At 36.3% G+C, this 11,122-nt stretch overlaps 1 long non-coding RNA gene across 1 annotated transcript in view; it reads right to left on the bottom strand.

Moving 5' to 3' along the window:
- Nucleotides 1-327: 327 nt before the first annotated feature.
- The window catches only part of LOC408348, a 64,882-nt gene continuing 54,087 nt past the window's right edge, over nucleotides 328-11,122 (bottom strand). The window contains exon 9 of the long non-coding RNA XR_001704781.2: nucleotides 328-453. This is a non-coding gene — a long non-coding RNA (uncharacterized LOC408348). The remainder of the gene's footprint in view (nucleotides 454-11,122) is intronic.

Here is an 11,122-nt window from a genome sequence, read left to right as displayed (position 1 = left end):
TGATCGAAAGGGTTGTGGAGAGGAAGAAGAGAATTTTGATTGATAATTATTTGTCGATATTTGTCGATGTGATAATTATTTAATTAATTTGCGAAATTTGTATGGGTTGCTAGATTAGAAACGAGAGATTCCAAGTGTTCCTACTCTCTTAGATGCGACCACGCGAAAACAAACAAATTTTGTTAGTTACAAGCCGCGTCGTGCTACGTCGTATTACGGAGTTTATATTAAAAGCAGGCTAGGTTTAATATACAATGTACGCAATTTAAGCTGGTGCAATGTCGAGCTTTCTTGGCTCGAGAAACGTGGTTGGTTGCTCTTGATCCATTTATTAGACGGCCGTGAGAGACATCTTGATCCGAGACGAATACCTCGGATATTTAGAAAATCCCCTAATGACCTGATTTTCCTTTCAAAATTGCTCCCTTTTCGTCAATTTTATTGATCGACTCCCTGAAAAGAAAAAAAAGAATTAACAAGAAGAAGAAATAAAAAATGATTCTAAGGCAATTGGATGAAGATTGTCACGAAGATGAAGAGGGTAAGAACGAGCCGATCTCTCGCTTGTTCGCGCGTGAAATTCTCTACTGTCGCCGATGAAATTGAAAGGCTTGGGAGAATCAAGTGGAGGAATATCGAGCCGCTGGTGGAACTTTCTAATCGTGTAAAAATTAACGACAATTACGTTGCATCGCGGAAATCACAATTTCCCTCGACCTTTGGATTGCCATTTTACCATGGAACGTGAATGAACTTGGAAACATTATTCCTCTCGTATCAAGAATCGTACGAATTATTATAATCATTCTTTTCACTCTTTCATCCGTCCCAATGTTTGCTCTTCAAAATTTTATTACCTCTCTTGAAAAGATCTTGGATTACTTCAATGACAAAATTTAAAAAAGAATTTCAATTTTAATTCTCAAAACAATATCATGATATAATGATATACTTATCCGATTGAAAAGAAGATCCGTTTTCTTCTATTCCCAAATTCACCCTCCCTTTCCAATAAAATCGCCAATAAAGAGGATCAGGAGGGCGAGATAAAAGCGTAGGCGAACTCGAGATCCCGTGATTTCCTATCACGGTTCCATAGAAATCTCGATTACTGGTTAAACTCGAGTTAAAAGATATCCCTCCTTTCCTCCTTGTGAAGATTTCCTTGCGAAGGAACGGGTCGGCCTGTTGCCCTTCCCTCCACGAAGTCTCAGAAACTTCATGGCTCATCGCGGTTGAGAAAGAAAGAAAGTTCGTCCCGTCGCATTGTCGTGCCACCGACGTCATATCACGTGGCGCGGCTGGGCCAGCGAGAGGCTGGCACATCGCGGAGGCGGCTTATAAACGGCAAAAGTAATCTCTTTACTTTCACCGTGAGAGTCATCTCGTGCAGCGAGTGAGAGTGGAGCGGAGAAGAGAAAAGATGGATAATCGCACCGAAATCTCTCGTGTTGTTCATAAACCGCTGTTCATAAATATGGCCCTCGTCGTTCCATTATCCGTATCGATACATAAAAGAGAATTTTATATATTGATTATTCGAGCAACATTTTTTAATAAAAGGTTATTTGTAATTAAGAAATTTCAGGAAAAAACTTTATCCTTTCTTAAGAAGATTAAGAAAAGAATAAAGTTTTACGTTATTATTCGGAAATTTTTCGAAGTATTTCGAGATTTTTGATATTGCGTGTGTGTGTGTGTGTGTGCTTCCTTCATACTTTTGAACAATAGTGTATTTAAGCCTCGTTCGTATATTCAAACGAGAAAAATAAGATTAGGATCGTTAAGAAATCGTGATCGATAAGAAGATGCCATGGCGACTCTCGATTTTTCCTACGTTCGAAAGTTGAACCGGAGGCTGTTGCTCTATTTCGCGATACTCGGATGAAAGATTGTGAAAACGAAACGAGAAAGTTTTCGATTTCTCTGTGTATCGCATTATAATACACGTTTGCTATATCTTCGAAGAGAAAAAGAGAGAGAAAGAAAGAAATTTTTGAAAATAAATTTGGCGAGAGGAAAGAATAATCTCTGAAAGAAGAAGATTTTCAAAAAGTTTCTAAACATTGGAATATTATAAAAGTTTAAAAAACTTCGAGATATAATTTGAAAATTTCCGTTGCATTAATTCAACTCGATAAATCAATCACTTCGATTAAAAATTTGTCAAAACCGATCAAAACTCAACCACGATTCGAATAATTAACATCATAAATCTCACCCATCCCTCCCCTCTCCCTCCGTAAAATTGCATAAATCTTCCTCTTCTTCTTCCGTGCAAAGTGTAACGTAACAAGGAAACGTAACAACGATAAATAAAAAGAAGGGACGTTAACGTTGACAAAGGGAAATATCAGTCGGTTCGAACGGCCAAGGGTCAAGTGGTTCACCCTCGTTAATTGGGGCAAGGCCCACGAAGTTAATTAAACTCAATTTCCACTCAAGTTCCCTCGCTTCTGTTTCTCATCTCGATACATTTTTCACTTTGGGAAAAACTCGATCACGGAGGGAAAAAGTGGGAAGAAAACAGGGAAAGAAGGCGTTGAAAACGACGCGTGGTAATTAATACGTGGCCTCGACACGTGGTCCGATTATTCGTGGCCGGACACACAATGCCAGAATAATTACAGACGAAACGTGTAACCATTCCATCCTTTGTAAGAGACGATGATTGATTCGAATATTCCAAAGAATATTTTTCTTGGGGGAGGGAGAGGGAACGTAAAATTAGAACAACGAGGAAAGAAAGAAAGATTTTTGGCAAGGGAGAGAAGAGAGAATCAAGGTACAAGATTATATTCGGAATTTCATTTCGACAGGGAAAAAAATTTATCTACTTTATCGTTTAAACATTAACGAAAGACGGGAATGAAATTGACGATGCGACGTGACAAGAGATATTTTAGAAATTAAACATTATTTTCTATCTTGTATCGAATTTATTGTTTTCTGAAATTCCTCGATTTAAATATGTTAAAAATCGTTTCTCAATTTGTCAAAATTTCTTTCCCTGTTACGACAGTCTGTTAATACAACGTATCCACCGTGCTATGGAACGCGCTATGAATCACGCCTAATCTGTTCCTTCACTTCTGTCTGCGTTCCAATGGGGGGGGAAAAAAAAAGGAGGAACGTAAAAAGCTCTCGTGATGAAATATGAAATACGAAGTCCTTGAATACTACGAGAAAAGGCTACTCTCAAACCGAGGCGATAATAAATCGTGCTCGTTAATTTTTATCAAGGATCCGCGATGTTGGATTGAACCGTTCGAAATATATATATAAATAATATTTAATTTAATTTTATTATTCCTCTTCTGTATTTGACCACGATCATCGTCTCTATATAATATCCCGTTGCAACAGAAGAACCCGTGTTAAATATTTAACACGATCGTTGGCATTTTACCGGCATTTGCCCCGTGCCAACTCGCTGTCCGAATAATTAGGTATAACACTTTGTGAATGCGAACGTTCGGAAGCGATGCGTGAAAAAATAATAGTCGGAGGAAAGTGTCAACAAAAATCGTCGTAAAATTTATCACGCACGAATCATTGGTGAAAATTTATGCCTCGACCGTGTAATTGAAATATATTTTTCAAAAAATACGATATGAATTTTAAATTCAGAAAAAAATAAATAAATAAATAAATAAACGAGATTATGTGCATTCGTTGCAATGATTTTAATCGATCTAAAATGTAAAAACGATTAAAAAAATTATATCTCGTCTCAAATTGTAAGAGATAGAATATAAATGAATCGAAAAAAAAAATCGACTAAAAATTGATAATAATTCTGACCATTCACGTTTCTGAAATATTATCTTATATACGAGTAAACCTTCGAACCGTTCGACGCGAAGTCACGGTGACAAATGAGCGCGTGTCGAGTACTCGCAATGTTTATATTCGATCGGTGCGCGGAGGTCGCACGGAAACGTACGAACATACGCCGCGCTACAATATCATTGCGAAAAATTTTATTACATTATTATATTATTATCGATTTAATTTACGATACATTTTGTTAATATAAAATTGTACTTTTGAAAAAGTTTTTAAAAAAGAGATCGTGCGAATTATTTCCACGCAATTATAATAAAATGTAATGATTCATAATTTTTTCATAAATATTTTTCTTTGTAAACAGATTACAAAGTGATCGTTATAAAAAGAAAATAAATATTATTAAAAAAGAATAAAGAATAATTAACAGAAAACTTTTAATACACGATATAATTATTCCAAATAAATAAATAAATTTACCTCGATAATTTCACTTACTAATATTTCCACACACGAGGAAACTTCTTAGACAAATAAATTATCAATTTTCTTTTATTGACTTTCGTGAATCCATAAAAAAGAATTAATTTCCATACAAAGATACCGTAACCGCAATCGTCACGTACGATCTACAATACACACCAGTAAGCCTTTTCTAAAAAAGAAAATTTCTAAACACAGCGTACAATTCCATACCGACCTACATCGATAAACCTTTTAATTTTTCGAAAAACATCGCGCCGCGTTACGCGTTATACGCGTGCGTTACGAGGCACGCCAAAAATAACAAAAATACGTGGAAGAATACGTTGAAAAATCCGGTAAACGAACGAAATCCGATTACGTAATACGGGAAACGAAGAGGAAACACACTTCGGGAGTAAGGATGGTGGCGCTAAATAAATCGGTTTATCGGGCGTCGTCCGGCAATTGGACGACCTCGAAACGAGTGACAGTGGACACACGTACACGTCCACTCTGTCAGGGTTGTCTGTCAGACAATTTGAGAGACGCTGCCTCTCACGTGGTCCACGTGGTGTCGGCACACGCTTTCACAACATGGCGACGAAAGCGGTCGTTCACCCGGACGAGACTCGTTCGCAGCCGTTGTGTAACATGGCCGAAACAATATGTAGGTCGCGTCTAGTTTGTCCCGGTTTGTCGACGCGAGACTGATTACGTCAACGTGGTTGACGCCGGTTAACGCTCGAAAAAAGAGAAAAAAAAAAAAAAGGAGAATAAAAGAAAAAAAGTAACGGTACACTCGGTTGGAGGCTGTTGGTTGGTCACGATGGCGTAACCAACCCTTCGAGCCCTTTAAACTTTCACCTTTTCTCTTTTGCTCGACGCTCGTTACGTAATTTTAAATTTTTCGATTGTTATTTATGTTGGCGAATTTTTTTTTTTCTTTTCTTTTTAGGGGAATCCTGGTGGTAATCGAAACGTGAATTATTTCGAACTTTCACTTTTTGTTTTCATTTATTCCGCGTCGTTGAAATGGGCAAATTAATCGGTTTGATCAATTTTTCAAAACCCTTTGAATTTTTATTATTTAGCATGAAATTTGCTATAAACAAATTTTCGCTTACGATTTTTCATTAATATTTTATGCTTGTGTCGCTATCGATTTATCTTGCCTTTCGATCCATCAAAAACTGCTAATTTAGTTTTCAAATTTTTACAATTTGTTATTGTAATTATATTTCTAATCTATTTGCATTGCATGGAATGGTCGAAGGTTTTTTCTTGATCTCCTTCAAAATTTTCTACGTTCTTTTTTCACAAACACATTTATCATTTTCTCCATCGACGGAAAAAATATTACTTGAGAATAAATTCCTGAAAATAAATATATTAATATCATTATACAGATACCCAATCATATAAAAAATTAAAAATTAAAAGATTAAATCTTTTCATCAAACAAAAAGAGGAGCAACAATTTTAACTATATAGATAAAACAATTTCATCAAAAGAGTTAATATATTTAAGATACGCTGAAATCGAGCGTATTCCTGGATATATAAAAACACCAGGTGAGGAATGGGAGGGAAAAAGCACTTAATAAATTGATAATAAACGGATGACCTTGTCATGCGTAGAATTGATAAGAATTGTAACTCACGTATCACGGCCTTGCGCATATTTACGACTCGTGCAGACCTTGCCACGATTAATCGTTCGCCAATTATTTTCTCGAAATTGCCCCTCGTGATTCATTTCCAATCGATTATTATTTCGCAGCGGCTTACGAATCCCTCGTAACATCCGTTTTCACGATTGTTTCGATAAACATCTCGATCTCGATGATTAAACGAAATTACGAACGAAAATTTCCAAACATTTCAAGGAAATTCATCCTGTGTGTTCTTATTTTATAGAAAAAAGGAAAAAATCCTTCTCCCTTTAGAGAAACCTTCCTTGAAGCCTCTCGAGTCTCGTCCCTCCAAAAGATAAAAATAAAAATAAAGACAGAGAGAGAGAAAATTTAGATTAAGACTAGCTTATCGAAAAACAAATGGAAGAAAAATTTCAGTTTTTTTTCAGGTCGAATCGAGGAAGATGAGGATCGTTGGAAGAGCTTAGGCAGTTTCGCAAGCAAACTCTCCCAAGGGTCAAGGGGGTCATCCACGCCTCGATTACCCGGGTTGGATGCAAACCGAGCCACGCTTGATTGCGACACCTTTCTTGCAAATGCACGCGGCGGGGATGCCACTGGCATCGTGGAAACATGGTCGAGGCTCGTGTCCCTCGTGCACTTTCTTCGATTCGATACGATACTCTTACTTTTCTCCGGTGTCGAATGAGGAAAACGATGGCGGCCGCCTCGTGGATCAACGACACGATCCACGGCTCGATCCAGGAAGATGAGGCCGGCCATCGGTTAACTTTCTCCGCTTCTCGAGCGTGCCTCGTAACGAGGCTTTATTGTAACCATACTTTTGTTCGGGGTGAAATCAAACCGTTGTTGTTTATGGGCCCTCCTCTCCTCTCCCCCCCTTCCCTCGACAAATAATAGGCGCGATTCGTATCGAGACGTTTCGAGAGAATTTACTTATTAGCTCGTCTTCTTTTCTTCTTTTCTTCTTTCTTTTTTTACTTCACCTGTAATTGTATAATAATATTGTTAGTAATTTTTCGATAAAGTTTCTCGAGGGAAGAAAAATGGAAGAGTAAAATTTTTAATAACGATATCCTCTCAAGATCGTTATAGTATCGTTTTTCGATCGAAATTGAACATTTTGGAGGAAATTTTATTTCAAGTTTCTTGAAATAATTGAAATTTTACAAAAGGATCGTTGAATTGGTGTATCGTCTTCAGTCAATCAAAAATTTCAACTCGAATATCTTTTCCATAATTATTTTAAAATAATTATTTAGAGATCCGTGAATAACAATTTAAATCCGTATAATTTCGATTGATTCTCGAGGGAAGAAAAATGGAAGAGTAAAATTTTTAATAACGATATCTTTTCAAGATCGTTATAGTATCGAAATTGAACATTCTGGAGGAAATTTTATTCCAAGTTTCTTGCAATAATTGAAATTTTACAAAGGGATCGTTGGATTGGTGTATCATCCTCAGTCGATCAAAAATTTCAACTCGAAACTATCTTTTCCATAATTACTTTAAGATAATTATTTAGAGATCCGTGAATAACAATTTAAATCCGTGGAATTTCAATTGATTTCTCGAGGAGAAGAAAAATGGAAGAGTAAAATTTTTAATAATCTTCTCAAGATCGTTATAGTATCGAAATTGAACATTCTGGAGGAAATTTTATTCCAAGTTTCTTGCAATAATTGAAATTTTACAAAGGGATCGTTGGATTGGTGTATCATCCTCAGTCGATCAAAAATTTCAACTCGAGTATCTTTTCCATAATTACTTTAAAATAATTATTTAGAAATCCGTGAATAACAATTTAAATCCGTGGAATTTCAATTGATTTCTCGAGGAGAAGAAAAATGGAAGACTAAAATTTTTAATAATCTTCTCAAAATCGTTATAGTATTGAAATTGAACATTCTGGAGGAAATTTTATTCCAAGTTTCTCGAAATAATTGAAATTTTACAAAGGGATCGTTATAGTATCGAAATTGAACATTCTGGAGGAAATTTTATTCCAAATTTCTCGAAATAATTGAAATTTTACAAAGGGATCGTTGGATTGGTGTATCATCCTCAATCGATCAAAAATTTCAACTCGAGTATCTTTTCCATAATTACTTTAAAATAATTATTTAGAGATCTGTGAATAACAATTTAAATCCGTGTAATTTCGATTGATTTCTCGAGGAGAAGAAAAATGGGAGAGAGGACGGGATCGCGACAAGTTGGCGGTAATCGCGCGGAACGATAGAAATCGGTATTGAACGCGCAGCAGGAACGATAAGCTCGATTCGACGGCGGGAAGTAAACACGTGACGAGGCTTGTAGCCGTCTCACCTTGGGCACGAATTCCGTGTGCAAATGCGATCATAAAATTCCGCGTTGAATTACACAGGTTACTGCACACATCGAACGTAACACCGTGTCACACGAGTAGCGAGGAATCGATTCGCGTGTGATATCGTTTGCGTGATTTCTTTGCCGATCGTAAAAGAACCGCACGTAGTCCGGTGACCGTTCCAATAATTTTTTCCTGCCCGTCCAATCGTTCCCCGTGCGAAAATTTTTATCCAAATTATTTCTCTCTCTCTCTCTCTCTCTTCGTCGATTAATTGAAAAAGAAACGGCTCAATTCTTCCAACGATATTTAATTTATTTGACATAAGTGTGCTTAAAGAAATGATAATATTAACTCGTTCGATTTTCTACAAATTTTTATCCAAATTATTTCTCTCTCTCTCTCTCTTCGTCGATTAATTGAAAAAGAAACGGCTCAATTCTTCCAACGATATTTAATTTATTTGACATAAGTGTGCTTAAAGAAATGATAATATTAACTCATTCGATTTTCTACAAATTTTTATCCAAATTATTTCTCTCTCTCTCTTCGTTGATTAATTGAAAAAGAAACGGCTCAATTCTTCCAACGATATTTAATTTAGTTGACATAAGTATGCTTAAAGAAATAATAGTATTAACTCATTCGATTTTCTACAAATTTTTATCCAAATTATTTCTCTCTCTCTCTCTCTCTCTCTCTCTCTCTTCGTCGATTAATTGAAAAAGAAACGGCTCAATTCTTCCAACGATATTTAATTTATTTGACATAAGTATACTTAAATAAGTATACTTAATAATATTAACTCATTCGATTTTCTACAAATTTTTATCCAAATTATTTCTCTTTCTCTCTCTTTCTCTCTTCGTCGATTAATTGAAAAAGAAACGGCTCAATTCTTCCAACGATATTTAATTTATTTGACATAAGTGTGCTTAAAGAAATAATAATATTAATTCGATTTTCTACAAATCCCTTTATCCTCCTCATGATTAATCAATCAAGTTAAAAAGTTGAAGAAGAAAAATTGGGGCAAAGGAATATTCGCCTCGATCCAACGAGAACCGACCGAGATTTTCGTGTGGCGAGGTGAAAATCGTAACAATACGAAGGAAAGTTTCGATGTCCGCGTTAGATCTTGTCAAGAGACGAGTGTACGAAACCGGCAATGCTCGAATGGAGGTTACCGAGTGAAAGACTGAACACCGGCGAAACCGAAAGTTTCTGCTAACTTCGTTCTACTTTCCATCGTCGGATAATTGGGTCGTCTCTTTTATAGAACGCGCAATTGTAACATAAAAAAAAAAATTCCCCCCTTCCTTTCCTCTTCTACGAAACACACGAATATTAAACAAAATTTCTTCAAAACATCCCATTATAATATCGATAAATAAACAAAAACACTTGTTAACAAATCATGTGACAATTAGCTTAATAAAATAGCTTAATTTCTCAGAGACAATTATTCCTCAACTCGGTTTCATGTTTCTACAATGAATGGATAGATTCGATCTGGAAAAAAAAAAAAAAAAAGAAAAGGAAAATACGAAAGTTCGTATTCGACCGTGTACATTCCGCTTCCCATTTAGAATTTCCGCGTTTTTGTTCGAATCCCTTCTCTATCTTATCATGTATCGGGAAAATAGCGTGCGCGAAATGACCAGAGCCGCGAATAATTCCATAACGTAACGCCCATTCCAGCTTTCGATCGCCGATCCCACGGATCGGCCCAGACACCACCGGAGTGAAAGTTTTTCCTGTTTCTTTTGAGAAACGAATTTTTAATGGAAATTCTTCCCAGTTTTCTATATATATATTGCACACAATCTACAACTGGTGGATACGTTGGTACAACGTCTGGTAACGTTTATTAATATTTAAACGTCGTTCGTTAACCGAGGTTACGATGTTACTTTTTATAGTAAGCGGAGAAATAAATAATGTTGAGCAACAGGAAGATTCCCCGACCGAAGTCTCTTTAACGACTCGTGTAAAACTTCGCGATTACTTCGAATATGAAGTTACGTTGTAATATCGTTTATTACTTCCTAGATTTGTCCTCGTTAATCATTTTCCTTTATTGTTGGATAATTTCATGGGAGAGATTCGACGATGCGATATATATATATATATTTTTTTATGTAACACTGCTTTCCAAAACGATTATTATATTATTCTTCACAATATCACATATATTTCCTCGATAATAGAAAGATAATCTATCTAAATTAATTGATAAATCTCTTCGTAAAAGTCACGCTTTTAAATTAAATTTCGCAAGAGAATTGGCACGTGGCTCCGTGACCTGTTAACGAGCCTCCCCCCCATTTTCAAAGACAAAGGGTTGACAATGGTTGGTTTTCTATCTATCCTGGTTTGAAGCGTGATCGAGGCGGGCACAATGGAACGATGCAACGATGCAGTTGAACGGCACGTTGAAACGCGGTGCTAACGACCGGGCAGATCGTTGCTCCAACCAGGAAATGAAATGAACCGTCGTGGAATTGCACGGTTTCTCGTGGTCGTGGCTGCGGAAAGTGTGTCGCCCCTTAAATGGAAAAGGCCGCAACACCGTGAAACGAATATTACGCTCATTAACGTGGACGTGCTGGCTCGTTAAAGGATCGATTAAAGGAACCAGGTTGGACTTTTTGCGCGATCAGATTGATTTACATAGCCAGCCAGGTTTTGATTTTTCCCTTTGTTCTCGAAGAGAAGGTGAGTTTGACGGGGAAAAAGAAAGAAAGAATTTAAAAGTGAGAATTTTAGGAAAATGTTCACCCAATTTTATTTTAGTTTAACCTTTGAAGCGAGAGAATATTTCTAAATTAATAATAATTTTAAGAGATGTGTATATGGTAAATAAGGAAATGTTTTGTTA

The sequence above is a fragment of the Apis mellifera genome, linkage group LG11, assembly GCF_003254395.2.
Source record: "Apis mellifera strain DH4 linkage group LG11, Amel_HAv3.1, whole genome shotgun sequence".
NCBI classification, from domain to species: Eukaryota; Metazoa; Arthropoda; class Insecta; order Hymenoptera; family Apidae; genus Apis; species Apis mellifera.
Note: the sequence above shows the minus strand (reverse complement) of the source record. Positions and strands in the feature narration are given on the sequence as shown.